This window comes from Poromitra crassiceps (assembly GCF_964638095.1).
Source record: "Poromitra crassiceps genome assembly, chromosome: 8".
Classification (NCBI taxonomy): Eukaryota; Metazoa; Chordata; class Actinopteri; order Beryciformes; family Melamphaidae; genus Poromitra; species Poromitra crassiceps.
The window spans coordinates 36,953,370-36,968,696 of NC_139629.1; the positions used below are offsets into that span (position 1 = coordinate 36,953,370).

General features: G+C 40.1%; 1 long non-coding RNA gene across 1 annotated transcript; it reads left to right on the forward strand.

Moving 5' to 3' along the window:
• The first annotated feature begins 9,291 nt into the window (after window positions 1–9,291).
• Window positions 9,292–14,811, forward strand: LOC310781446. The gene is made up of 4 exons (XR_014552971.1): window positions 9,292–9,406; window positions 12,490–12,585; window positions 12,735–12,881; window positions 13,014–14,811. It is a non-coding gene; the product is annotated as an uncharacterized lncRNA (long non-coding RNA).
• Window positions 14,812–15,327: the final 516 nt, after the last annotated feature.

Here is a 15,327-nt window from a genome sequence, read left to right on the forward strand (position 1 = left end):
AGGAAAAGAGTCGACCCATTGACTTTCAGCTTCAGCTTCAATCTAACAAAACCACTCGTGTACAGTAGCTTGAAGCCCACAACCTGTTTTGTGAAGAAAAGAGACCTACTCATGTGTGATCAGTTAAGCCCAGAGTAAATGATGCGGTGCGCAGGCATGTAAAATAACAACAAAGAAATATCCAATCTCCTAGACCTAGACCTAGACGATTGTCTCATTTGCTCATGTAGGTTATATAGAGGCACCAGTATTTCATAACCAGTTTAAAAGTTCCGTCTAGGAATTAAATTTTAACATTACAAACGTTTATGGCCCCGTTCTTTTTATAGCCTAGTTCCAGGATATGGTCGCTGTGACTAGTGACTACAGCACCAAAGTCACGCCGGCTAAAGTCACGTCCTCTCCTGCATTCAACATACAACCAAGGGATTTCATCCGTCATTCATTTTCCATCTAAAGTTTGTTAAAAGTTCCGTGTAGGGATTTAATTTTAACGTTAGATATGCAACGTCGCTATGGCGACCAGTTGTGGGCGGAGGGCACATTAAGCGAGTACTACTTGCGGTGGAAGCAGAGACTACTTCAGGTCGAGACAAGTAAAGCCGAGTTGAGACTAGCCTTACTATGCAGTGATGTGGTGGAAATGAGCCATATGTTAGTCTTTACTGAATCATTGTTTTCCCTGCTTGGATCTGACAGCAGTGGATTACCTAAGTTGCCTTTGCCTTTGTATTATTTCCTGTTTACATGGGAATTTACCCACCGGTTCATCCTTTGTTATACTTTGAGTCAGTAAAAACCTTTCCTCTGCCTGTCCTAGTCAGGTTACACAGTGTTAACGTCCATTTAGGACTCATCAGGTTACAGTGTTAACATCCATTTAGGACTCATCAGGTTACACAGTGTTAACGTCCATTTAGGACTCATCAGGCAGTGTTAATGTCCATTTAGGACTCATCAGGTTACAGTGTTAACGTCCATTTAGGACTCATCAGGTTACACAGTGTTAACGTCCATTTAGGACACATCAGGTTACACAGTGTTAACGTCCATTTAGGACTCATCAGGTTACACAGTGTTAACGTCCATTTAGGACTCATCAGGTTACACAGTGTTAACGTCCATTTAGGACTCATCAGGTTACAGTGTTAACGTCCATTTAGGACTCATCAGGTTACACAGTGTTAACGTCCATTTAGGACTCATCAGGTTACACAGTGTTAACGTCCATTTAGGACTCATCTAGCCTAGGTAAACCCAGCCACCACGTGACCTGCTCTCTCAGTTCCCAGTCACTAGCACATAGTGACTGAGAACAGGTCTGAGAGCAGGTTACGTGGGGGATGGGTTTACCCAGGCTAGGACTCATCAGGTTACAGTGTTAACGACTCATCAGGTTACAGTGTTAACGTCCATTTAGGACTCATCAGGTTACACAGTGTTAACGTCCATTTAGGACTCATCAGGTTACACAGTGTTAACGTCCATTTAGGACTCATCAGGCAGTGTTAATGTCCATTTAGGACTCATCAGGTTACAGTGTTAATGTCCATTTAGGACTAATTGTGAGTGTGTGTATTAGGCTTGTGCACGTGGTCAGTTTAGTTTAGTTTTTGATTTAGGGATGCACAATATTGGATTTTTTAATGATATCTGACATGATATTTTCCAACTCTTGACTGATTGCGATATGAATACTGTAGGTTTGCAAACTTCTTTCCACCTAATTTCAGATAACATCAAGTCTCTCCTGTAATGGAAATAACACATTATTATGCCTACTCTTATCGTGATGGCCACTGGCAGATAGAGACATGAATAAATACAATGCTTTTCAAGCAAGCATTTAGTCAGCATTTAGTCAAGCATTGAACATTGGGCATAATTAAAGCGTCATTTTATCGGCCCGTCATATCGTCAGAAATTATTGTTTTGGGGCGATGCTGATATTTAATTTCAATGACGTGTTGATATCATCATCGGCAGAACGATGCGTGAACACCAGGTAAGCATTGCTTCATAAATATGAAGGCTTCATAATGAATGTTTTCAATTTCAGACATTATTGAATCTATAGCCTACAGCCTCTAGTCTTTTCCGTCCCACTCACAATACATACCTGTACACTTACACTTAGGCCGCATGCAATTTGACAGACTTGAATAAATACATCCCGACACGTGTCGGCTCCTGAAGGCTGCGCGGTTGTTTCACTGACAGCTCCTGAAGGCAGCACGGTGTTTCACTGACAGCTCTCTGCTGTTACATTGCACCCGAGAGACGAGGCCAGGAAATGCTTTTACTCCTGCACTTTTCAACCGCGGCTGCTTTGAGCTTTGACAATAATTGTATAATCATCAGTAATATGGGCTTAAGACTATTCCCCCACCACGGGATGGAGGTAATTTTAACGTCCTTGCCGCTCAACGGTACACGGGGAGGGAGAAAGTAATCACATTGGACAGTTTTTTTCCTCCTCTTGGCATGCCTCTGATGCTGTTCTACATGGGAATCATTTGAGAAGAATTGGATTTGCTCTAGCTCATACGCTCCCCGGGCCTCCTCCTCCTCCAACACCAAATCTCACTTCTGTGTTTTTACACCAGCAACTCTGTTCCCTCCCCAGCTATTTGGACGCTAATGTGCGCTATAAATAACAGCAGGGCGGGGCCAGAGAGAAGAGAGCGAGAGGGCATCTTGCCATGCAGCACAGTAACGAGCTGTGTTAGAAGTCATTAAAGGTATTTGTGTAATTAATGCAGCATATGGTGAGACACCTGCTTCAGAGGCCTATAGGCTACTACAGTATACAGGGCTTATAAATTAAGATGGGCATAGGAGGGATCAGTGTTGTGGGAGTGTATAGGGAAGTAGTTTTCTTGAGTTCAACTCAATTTAAATTGTTACACTTTACAGTATGTTAGATTTTTTGAGTTTGATTAGTTGAGTAGAAATCTCATTAAAAAAATGATTCAAGCAACACCGGGAATGTAAACATGTATTTTTTGACAGAGGTGTGACACGTCAACTTTACTCGACTCCCAACTTGGTCTCAAGTTAAGTCTCAAGTCAGTCCGATGTTATTAATGTCAAGTCTCAAGTGCAGAACAGCAAGTCAAGTTAGAATGAATCAAGAGAGAGCATTCATTTAATATCTTCAAATGAAACTAAATGTCTATGACTTTTCACTTCAATATGGTTTTAATTTGATAGATAAGAGCATCATGAGTTTGATTTTGATTTTTCATTTTCAATTAATTCAATCATTCCATACAAATTCATAAAACAGAATTTAAAGGGAACAAATCTCATCACTTTCAACCCAAGTCATTTTTACACAAACACAATCTCAAGTCGAGACTTTAGAAACCTTTTCAAGTCATCAAACTACAACTCAAAGTCAAGTCTGAATTGACCAGAACCCAAGTCAAGTCTTCTCTTCATGCACCAAGTCAAGTCTCAAGTCAAAAACTGTGATTCGAGTTTGATTTGAGGCCAAGTCATGTGACTCAAATCCCCCACCTCTGATGTTTGAGCTTTTAACATGAATGATGCATAATTTAATGGATGTATCATCACTATTGAGTATAGTAGTATCTACTAACTCTGTGTCACTTGTGGAATCACACATAGCTTTAATCATGCTGGCTTCTGTATGGAACCCAAACCTAATCTGAGATGCCAACTGGCGGTGGAAATTATAATGTTCAACTGAAGCCTATACATGTAAATAAGAGATATATTCTCATATTCCGAAAGGAAAGTAGCAACTTGTATAGTTTACTCACAAATTGTTTAGTTTACTCACAAATTCCAATGTGCTATATTCCAATATAATATAATTGGCAATATATTGCCAAGGTTATGAGTTTAGCCTATATTGCAGGAATAGGTCTTCAATGATTGGAGCTTTAGAACAGGCTTAGTGGAGATCACAACAGGAACACCTGTTAGTGTACAAGAAGTTACTATTGCTCCGCAATTCAGTACAGAATCCAGGATCAGCTGTAATTTAACAGGTTAAGCCAGGTTAGCCTATCTACATCAATTGTAGCATGTAGCAGCATAGGTTTCTGACCGGATAACAAGCTGATGGCGAGAAACACTCGTTCAGCGGCTGTCTACCTCTGTGAGATCTCTAACCAATAATGGTCAAGTGCTGAATCATTCTGGGTGATTTCAACTGAATCAGCATCTGGGCACGCTTTCTGTTTTTACCAACTTTTGCTGAGGCTATTGCCTTCAGTTCTCCCTGTGGTTGTTATAGGGGAAGTCTCACTTTTGAAGTTATAGTCGAAAGTCGTAGAGAATGTTTGTTGTGATCATAGTTTCACTTTTATCTCTCGAGCTACAATACAGTCATGGAACTCTGGACAAATTCATATCAGAAACATTCTGATTTTGGTTTGTGAGACAAAATCCCATCAAAGGGGCCCTGAGGTGGACTAAATTAGGGGCCCTTGATATGAAAAAGGTTGAGAATCACTGGCCTAGGGGACCTCTCTAGATCTCTCTCTCTCTCTCTCTAAATAATGATATAAGCCTGAATTAAGTAGCCTATAAATAAACAAACCTAAACATGTGTGCTTGTGTATTTTTGTGGTAATTCAATAGCAAACAGAATTAGATTTTGATTTGAAGCAAGTGATATTTCAAAACCAGAGGAGATGCCTTCCCCTGCAGTTATCTACCCGGTATTTTTGAAACAAAATCGTTGAAGTGAAAGTTTTGTCACAAAACTATATTGTTACATTTTTTATTTGACATTTTTAAGTGGGTACACTCAAACCCTGGACCTTTCCTAGTGGGTATATTGCATATACCTGCGTATCACATAGACTACTACACCACTGGTAATGAATTGTTTACACTTTAGATTAGGGGCTACAGCAAGCCTTAAAAGCCTTATAGATCAACTATACACACACACACACACATATATATATATATATATATATATATATATATATATATATATATATATATATATATATATATATATATATATATAAGAAGGTTCCTAGTAGAGGATGGGTCAAATGCAGAGGATGAATTTCTCCATTGGGATAAATAAAGGATAACTTAAATTAAGCACCAACATAATACCAATACTAATTATTATCTTTGCATATAGCCGGTATGAAGGAGTTCATACAGTATCTAATCTCATGTCAGGGTGAAGTAGTAGGCTAGTAGTTTCAGATTCCATATTATTCCATATATTTGTACTTTTTGTTAAGATAACATTTTTATGGTGCAATTACTTTTGCATCTTCTTCACCCATAATATTTTCATCTCTTAGCATTTAATTTGATTCTCATCTGAACTTCCATGGCAAATTTGTTCAACTTGAAAAACAAACTTTGTGTGGTTCACAGCCGGTGACATCGTCATCAGGTTCGGTCGGAGCGAATCCCGCTGTTTGGACTTCCTTCTCCATCTTCATATCACATGCTTTAGGCCGTGTGTCCATCTAGCGTCTTTTTCCGACCGTTAAACGGTGGAAGTACGCTGGGAAGCGCTGATCTCAGCGCACAATATGCAAGGAAGCAGTCTGAAAGTAAGTTCAGTGCGGTAGCTAGCTTGAGAGCTGACAGCTAACATTAGCTATAACAACACACATACAGTACAGTGATTTAGCTCAACACTCACCAGAAATATTAAGTATCTAGCCAATCTGCCCCCACAATTGGGCCTTTCTGTCTCTGTTATGATAGTTTCTCCATATGATTAGTTGCCAGAAAAGGAGCACCCGACACCAGCGTCTTTCTGAAAAGTGAAAATATTTTCAGCTGGGAGCGCTGTGAAAATAGATGCTGGGCGCAGCGCACTTTCTCTAGACGTCCGTGTGCGCTCGCATACGCTCGCTCCTCATTGGAAACAACTGAAAAAAGACGCCGGAGCTGATGAAAAGACGCTAAGTCAACACAGGCCCTTAGGGTTCAAACGTTCACATCTTTATTATGTGTTGGAACATAAGGTGAATAGTGTAGATGAAATGAAAAGATACGGTGTAGGGCGGTGATGACGTCATCAGGCAGCGACGTGACATCTTTCCAACTTCACACAACCTCCTGGTAAAGACTTGGGACTGCCCGGTGATAGCAGGGGAATTCAGTTGCGGCTGCTGCGCAGCTGAACACAGGCGACAGGGAATTCTGGGCAGTTTCACGGCGATTGACGGGGCCCAGTGTTGTGCCTGAAGAAGCCTGGTGAAGCAATGATCGCTGGTGCGGAAATGCCCTGGCGCCACACGCTGGATGGAGTTGGTGCCTGGTTGAGAAGTGAGAAAAGAGGAAGTGAGATATGCCACTTTTAGTTGGGCCAGTACAGCCTGTATTTGTTGTTACTCCAGTAAGATAGGGCTAAGGTTTTGTTCGAAAGTACCATGTTTGGAGTGTTAAATGGTCGCACCCAGCCAAGCCAACTCAAAATAGAGTCATTTCTGAGATAAGAGATATATTCTCATATTCCGAAAGGAAAGTAGCAACTTGTATAGTTTACTCACAAATTGTTTAGTTTACTCACAAATTCCAATGTGCTATATTCCAATATAATATAATTGGCAATATATTGCCAAGGTTATGAGTTTAGCCTATATTGCAGGAATAGGTCTTCAATGATTGGAGCTTTAGAACAGGCTTAGTGGAGATCACAACAGGAACACCTGTTAGTGTACAAGAAGTTACTATTGCTCCGCAATTTAGTACAGAATCCAGGATCAGCTGTAATTTAACAAGTTAAGCCAGGTTAGCCTATCTACATCAATTGTAGCATGTAGCAGCATAGGTTTCTGACCGGATAACAAGCTGATGGCGAGAAACACTCGTTCAGCGGCTGTCTACCTCTGTGAGATCTCTAACCAATAATGGTCAAGTGCTGAATCATTCTGGGTGATTTCAACTGAATCAGCGTCTGGGCACGCTTCCTGTTTTTACCAACTTTTGCTGAGGCTATTGCCTTCAGTTCTCCCTGTGGTTGTTATAGGGGAAGTCTCACATTTGAAGTTATAGTCGAAAGTCGTAGAGAATGTTTGTTGTGATCATAGTTTCACTTTTATCTCTCGAGCTACAATACAGTCATGGAACTCTGGACAAATTCATATCAGAAACATTCTGATTTTGGTTTGTGAGTCAAAATCTCATCAAAGGGGCCCTGAGGTGGACTAAATTAGGGGCCCTTGATATGAAAAAGGTTGAGAATCACTGGCCTAGGGGACCTCTCTAGATCTCTCTCTCTCTCTCTCTAAATAATGATATAAGCCTAAATTAAGTAGCCTATAAATAAACAAACCTAAACATGTGTTCCTTGTGTATTTTTGTGGTAATTCAATAGCAAACAGAATTAGATTTTGATTTGAAGCAAGTGATATTTCAAAACCAGAGGAGATGCCTTCCCCTGCAGTTATCTACCCGGTATTTTTGAAACAAAATCATTGAAGTGAAAATTTTGTCACAAAACTATATTGTTACATTTTTTATTTGACATTTTTAAGTGGGTACACTCAAATCCTGGACCTTTCCTAGTGGGTATATTGCGTACACCTGCGTATCACATAGACTACACCACTGGTAACACATTTATGTGTGATGAATTGTTTACACTTTAGATTAGGGGCTACAGCAAGCCTTAAAAGCCTTATAGATCAACTATACATACACACACACACACACACACACACACACACACACACACACACACACACACACACACACACACACACACACACACACACGTATATATATCTAGTTTGACAGTTATTGAGAGTTAATTTGAGTTAATGAGTTATTAATTTGAGTTAGTGTGGACCAGTGATGTCACTGGTCCACACTTTAACACTCAATAAGTGTCAAATTAAATGACAGACTTCAAAACAGTTTACAGTTTTCTGATATATTACTGATGTTCTAATGATACAAAGCTGGTTGAAAATGGGTGGAGTGTTCCTTTAAGTATCTAGCCAATCTGCCCCCACAATTGGGCCTTTCTGTCTCTGTTACGATAGTTTCTCCATATGATTAGTTGCCAGAAAAGGAGCACCCGACACCAGCGTCTTTCTGAAAAGTGAAAATATTTTCAGCTGGGAGCGCTGTGAAAATAGACGCTGGGCGCAGCGCACTTTCTCTAGACGTCCGTGTGCGCTCGCATACGCTCGCTCCTTATTGGAAACAACTGAAAAAAGACGCCGGAGCTGATGAAAAGACGCTAAGTCGACACAGGCCCTTAGGGTTCAAACGTTCACATCTTTATTATGTGTTGGAACATAAGGTGAATAGTGTAGATGAAATGAAAAGATACGGTGTAGGGCGGTGATGACGTCATCAGGCAGCGACGTGACATCTTTCCAACTTCACACAACCTCCTGGTAAAGACTTGGGACTGCCCGGTGATAGCAGGGGAATTCAGTTGCGGCTGCTGCGCAGCTGAACACAGGCGACAGGGAATTCTGGGCAGTTTCACGGCGATTGACGGGGCCCAGTGTTGTGCCTGAAGAAGCCTGGTGAAGCAATGATCGCTGGTGCGGAAATGCCCTGGCGCCACACGCTGGATGGAGTTGGTGCCTGGTTGAGAAGTGAGAAAAGAGGAAGTGAGATATGCCACTTTTAGTTGGGCCAGTACAGCCTGTATTTGTTGTTACTCCAGTAAGATAGGGCTAAGGTTTTGTTCGAAAGTACCATGTTTGGAGTGTTAAATGGTCGCACCCAGCCAAGCCAACTCAAAATAGAGTCATGTTGACTGTGATTGGTTTAGAATGTTAGACCAGATGATGTGTTGGGAGTAGTGGCGTAGGCAGAAATTCAATTATGGGTGGGCCTGGATAAAATTAGTGGGGCACAGACAATCCATAACATATAGGAATTTTGCACGCCTCGCACGCAAAATTTCTGGATGTCATGAAGTCGTCATGCATTAGACTCTGGAGATGATGTCCCCTGCGTTTTTAAGCTACAAAACCATTAGCTAGCAAGGCAGCAGCAAGTTTGCCTCTAGAAAACAACCAATTTTGCCCATTTGGGCAGCGCTGCATTGTGGTAGATTTCTGATGCAAACATCACACAGGAAATGAAATGTAATGTTGAATCACACAAATAAACAGAGTAGACAAAGACTGCAAACCACACATTGTCATTTTAGGTGATTTATTAACGACAACAACAACAGCAAAAAAATAAATAATAATAATCCAACAGCAAGTTGATTGGCTGGGCCAGGGCAAGAAGTGGGCGGGCCGTGCTACCCGGGCCCCATAGAAACGCCCCTGGTTGGGAGGAACACATAAACCCTTGAAACAGAGCTCAACGGGGCATAAACCAGCAGCACCAGCAGTTTTGTGATAGCTATCTTCAAACACTTTGCCATTTTTCCACCGGACCTCATCAGTTTCCATCCTCTTTTAAAAGATTGGTGAGATAAGCCTTTCTCTGTGTTTTAGGCAAATGACTGCTGAAATTTAATAATGATGATATTTCTCTTATTACTAGATTGGATTGACAATGATATTCTGGGTTTGTACTGGAGCCCCACTAAAGCTTTGATGAATTATGACTGAATTATTGACATTTTCCTAGGTGTAATTAAGTTTATTACTGATTCACTGAATTTTATTACTGATGTAATGACATTATTAATGGTTTTTACAGTGTAACTCCGGAAGCTTCACTGGAGTTGTACTAGTTTTACCAATACTTTACTGAATTAGTTTTGGATTTGAATAAAGTTTTACAACTATTATCTAATACTGTACTTTTTTTTTTACAGTTTAACTTAAAGGAACACTCTGCCCATTTTCAACCAGCTTTGTATCATTAGAACATCAGTAGTATATCAGAAAACTGTAAGCTGTTTTGAAGTCTGTCATTTAATTTGACAGTTATTGAGTGTTAAAGTGTGGACCAGTGACATCACTGGTCCACACTAACTCAAATGAATAACTCATTAACTCAAATCAACTCTCAATAACTGTCAAACTAGATGAATGATGAATAGTTTGACAGTTATTGAGAGTTGATTTGAGTTAATGAGTTATTAATTTGAGTTAGTGTGGACCAGTGATGTCACTGGTCCACACTTTAACACTCAATAACTGTCAAATTAAATGACAGACTTCAAAACCGTTTACAGTTTTCTGATATACTACTGATGTTCTAATGATACAAAGCTGGTTGAAAATGGGCGGAGTGTTCCTTTAAGGTTATACTATTTTAAATATGTTTTTACGATGTAAAGGATATACAGTTCTGGAGTATAAGTTTTTATACTGTAACTTAAGGTTATACTACTTTAAATCCCATAATGATTATGACTGCACCCTGACGAAGGCACTTTCACCGAAACATGTTGGTGTAACCCATTAAACACAGCAGAGTGTGTGACTTCCTTTCTTTATGTTACCATAATGATTATGAGAAACGGATGATCCCTGTTGAGCAGTTATTCCTGGTTTCAAACATTCACTGGGAGGTCGCAAAGCGTGCAAAGCACACTAGAAATGAACGTGCAGAGTGCACGATTTTTCTAGTTAACAATAATTAGTCTCCATACTGTATTTGATGATGAAATAATGATAAATTGCATGTTAGCAGAAGAGAAGAAAAGTAGGTGTACATTAGAAGAGAGAAGTGTAGCCTAACAAATAGGCTACAGAAAGCATTTCATACAACTATTAACAATAATTACATATTGTGTTTAAATATGTCTGAGTAATTCATTAAAGAGATGTGTCCAGAATAGCTGGTTCAGATAGTAGTTTGCTGCCCTGTAATCAGTAGGTTTAAAGTCAAGCTGAACCCAAAAATGATTTATTTTTCATTTTAGTTCAAATACCTGGGTATTCTGTGCACCTATTTAATAATGTATGCAAAATAAATCACAAAAATCTAATTTCTTTAGTTTTCACACTTTTTACATAAAAAGTTCATTTTTCAAGATTTCATTCATAACAGTAATATACAGTTTGCTGACGTCACATTGCATCAAATTTCTACCCCATTTCAACCAATCATATTTAAGCAATATCACACGAGAGGGAGTGCTGTTGTTGGCTAATATCGTCACTGCTGTGATTCGGTCGTAGGCACGAGGCCGCAGGCCGAGTGCCGAAGAGTGCTTTGGAGTGTGATATTGCTTTTATACAACAGTTCTATTAAACAAATCTGATTAAAAAAATGACAAAAAGCTGAGAAAATATATGATTTCTCTATTTATTCCTCCGCCAACAAAAATAGTCCCCTCAGCTTTCCGCTTTGCCGAAAATGTAGCCTAATCAGCCTAATTAACTGCAGGCTGTCTACTTTTTGTCATACACATTGATTTGCACGTTTCCATTGTTTGCCTCACAGTGTTCGTACAGTTGCATCGTTTTTGTTTTTCTCCAAATCGTCAAGTTCTGCAGGTGAAATATGAGCAAACCTGGAGGTTTCCGCAGAAGAATGTTTCTCCCCCTCGTCCTCTTCTGACGAACATTCATAGTTTATGTCAAAAGTTATGTTAGGAAATAAATCCATCTTTGCGCTCTCTGTATCCTAACTGTGTTATGCTTTGTGAATGACGTGCAATGTAACGTGGCTGGTGTTTGTTTTGTTGATTAGAGCAGCTGTGAAACATTTTAGACAACAGCACGACCTCGAGTGTGATATTGCTTTTATGTAATCTGGCTGGTGTTTGTTTTGTTGATTAGAGCAGCTGTGAAGCGTTTTGTTGATTAGAGCAGCTGTGAAGCATTTTGTTGGTTAGAGCAGCTGTGAAGCGTTTTGTTGATTAGAGCAGCTGTGAAGCGGAGTGATCTACACACAGTGAAGCGCCAATGCGTTATCGTGAAATATCAGCACTGGTAGGATCCCTCTTGTCCAATCAAATTGCTCGGCCGGAACTAACTGTTGTATAACACGACATGGCAGCTGTCAATCAATCTTCATTTCAGGAGAATTTTCTCCTCCAAATGAAGGAGAAAATGACGCCTAGTGTCTGTAACCTGGCAGAATTTCTAGCCCATAAACTAACTAATAACTTGGCCAATTGTATGCAACATACAAAATAAAGCAAACGGTGATGTCTAAGAATGCAAAGACATGTAACTGGCTCATTAAACTCGCATTCCAGGATGGCGTTAACGTAAGGGGTCGCCCCTCGGAGATTCCAGGCGGACAGGCAGCACTCATGCATTGGATTGTCCGCTCCACACAGAAGCAGCTGGCTGCCTGGTACTCTGCAGATCCCACTCGCGTAGCACCACAACACGCTGAATCGCATCACGCAGAAAAATCACTCTAAACAATGTCAATAGAGCAATGGCCCTTGTGCCCTGGCATGTGGCCTGTTCCCTAAAAAAAATTGCGATGGCGAAGGCCAGATGGCTTTGTCCCTAAAATGACGAACTTCCCACCCTGCTACTCGTTACAGACAAATGTAATGTGATTACAGTAATGCGTTACTTTGTAATACGTTACCCCCAACACTTATGGCTCTATTCTATAATTTTCTTGGTCCAGGTCCTGAAAGGAAACTACGAGCAAAGACGCAGACGGCAGGGAAAGTTCACACGACTTTAGGAAACATTTTCTCAAGAGAATGGATATATATCAATTGTGAGTGCTTCTACTATTACCATTTTCATTGATTATCTTTAATATACTGTCTGTTTTTCTGGTCTCAGAAACAAAATGACCTTCCCCTTTAAGTGATCTGGTCTATCCTCTGCCTTGTGTCTGTGGTCTTGACCAATATTTTGTTTCAGGAAAACTTTGGCAATGACCAGTGCCGGGGGTGGCGCAAAGAAAGCGGTCGAGTCGATCACTCCAGGAAACTATGTTCTCCAGCTGGCAATAGTGATAATACTGATCTGCTTTGGAGTCTATTTTTGTAAGGACATGATTACACCAGCGTAAGTCTTGTTCATTCACTCGTTACACATTTTGTTTCCTCACTGACTTGTCACTGTTCTCTTGGGCCTTCATCTCATGTTTAATTTCAAGATGGAATATATTCTAAAATGAACTGTCTTCCTGTTTTTCAGCTCCGTCACCCAGATAGTTATTGGTGCTATATCAGTGCATGCCACCAATGGCATGGGGGGATGGCTGGCTTTTGTTTTCAATCTTATTGTGGTTTTTGTAGTTATGGTTATCTATGATATGGGAGAAGAGGGGAGGCAACAAGAAAGGGCTAACAGAGAGAAAAAAGAGTGAGAGGAAGTCCAACACAAAATTTTGTGTTGGCAGCAGGGCGGGGATTACACAGAGGCCGCCCCTCTTGCATCTCCCACTCGCCGTGACGCCCTGAGATCCTTAAAGCTGCATTCAGCGATGTTTTTGTGTTAAAATAAGTGTTAAATGGCTCTATATTCTGACAGCAATCACTGAAATAGAGTGTTTGGTCAGTGACTTTAAACTCCCTACCCCCCACTGTCCTCTATCTCTCTGCTGTAGTCCTGCATGCAGTGTGGACGTATCTCCGCAACCGTAACTCGTAGAGACTCACGGATGGCGACGTTGGATTCGGGGTGAAAAAAGTACATATAGTTTTTGAAGGCATCGTGATCTGACCTTCCATTTCCCAGAAAATGTCAACATTTCTCTGATTGGATCAAATTTGGCGTCGACCTCCCACTATCCAATCAGAGAAATGTAGACATTTTCTGGGAAATGGAAGGTCAGATCACGATGCCTCTAAAGCACTACGTATCTTTTCACCCTGAATCCAACGCTGCCATCCGTGAGTCTCTACGAGTTACGGTTGCGGAGATACGTCCGCTGAGTTTGAATTTGGGTTCAGCAGGATAATCTTCACAAACGTCAATAACTTTTATGACTTTTGGAACGTAAATGTGTGTTTTTGACACGATTTTTAGAAAATGCTTCAAAAGGCATAAAATTGTTTTTGCGCTAGGAGAATGCCATCTGTGTCCCCAGCTAATGGGGATCCTTTTAAATAATCAGATAAACAAATATACAGTAAACCATGTTCCTGAATTTGCTATAGATACACATACTGTAGCAGAGTGGGGCACTTGAGCTTGACTAGATGTTATCTTGATTGCATAAAAGACATTCAGAAAGTGTGAAAATGTTATTGTTTCCCTCTAAAGCAGTGGTTCCCAACCTTTTCCAACTCAGGGCCCACTTTTATGTCTCAAAAATGTTCGCGGCCCACCTCCGACCCCATAAATACAAAGGCCATATAATGCGTTCTCAGAGCACTTTTTTATTGAAAATTGAACATGAAGGACTGAACTGAATACAGGAGAAACATGTTGGAAGCTCCACAGTCACTAACACAGCACCTGTAACATGTTGCAACACCTTCAGTATTACAGTTTTCAAGGAGCTGTCCACACACACACACACACATACACACACACACACACACACACACACACACACACACACACACACACACACACACACACACACACCAATCATTCAAGGAGCTGTCCATCAGCACCACACAGATGTCAGAAATGACAAGCAAGGGGCTGTCTGTAACAGGCTAATTAACAAATGATTAATAAATAACGGTATCCTTCAACAATGGAAAAATGCATTCTCATAACAATTTGACATCCAATATCAGATCCAAACAAAATCCAAATATCAGAAGAAAGCCCATTAAATCGATAGGGTTACAAATAAACACAAACCCAATATAAAGATGATGTAAAGATGAAACTTCAATTCAAGCAAAAGCAATAACATCAAAGAAACAAAAATCATACTTTTTCAAGTATGATTTTTCAAAATCTTTCAAAAAAAAAATTGAAAAAAAAAATTTTTTTTTTTTTTTTTTTCAAAAATCATACTTTTTTGGAAATGATTTGGCGGCCCACTTGCAATACCTTCGCGGCCCACCAGGGGGCCGCGGACCACAGGTTGGGAATCACTGCTCTAAAGAAAGGTTTCTAAAATGAGGTCCAGGGTCCAATGAGAGGACTAGAGGGGGGTCTTCATTCATTCCTACTTAAATTTAACTGTTATAAATTATTGGTCTAAGTCAACTAAGTCTAATGCATGAGCAGAATTAATCAAGGCTTTAGAAGAAATATCAGGAGAGCCCGTCATGATGCATTTATGATTGTTTATGTTGCTGATTATATCCTTGTTTATGTTTACTGTATATTTTATTGTATCTTTGCTTTTAATATCTGCTTTTAATAACATCTAGGGACAGGCATTGCAAATGAGCTATAAATGTTATGATACATGACATCAGACGTTTCTTGTTCAATGTTCTATGAAGGTGTATCTGTCCCTACATACAAATAAAAGTTAAATGAACTAAGCAATGGTTTCCAAGAGTTCCAAGTCTTTTAGACAAGTAATGTGTCATTGTTT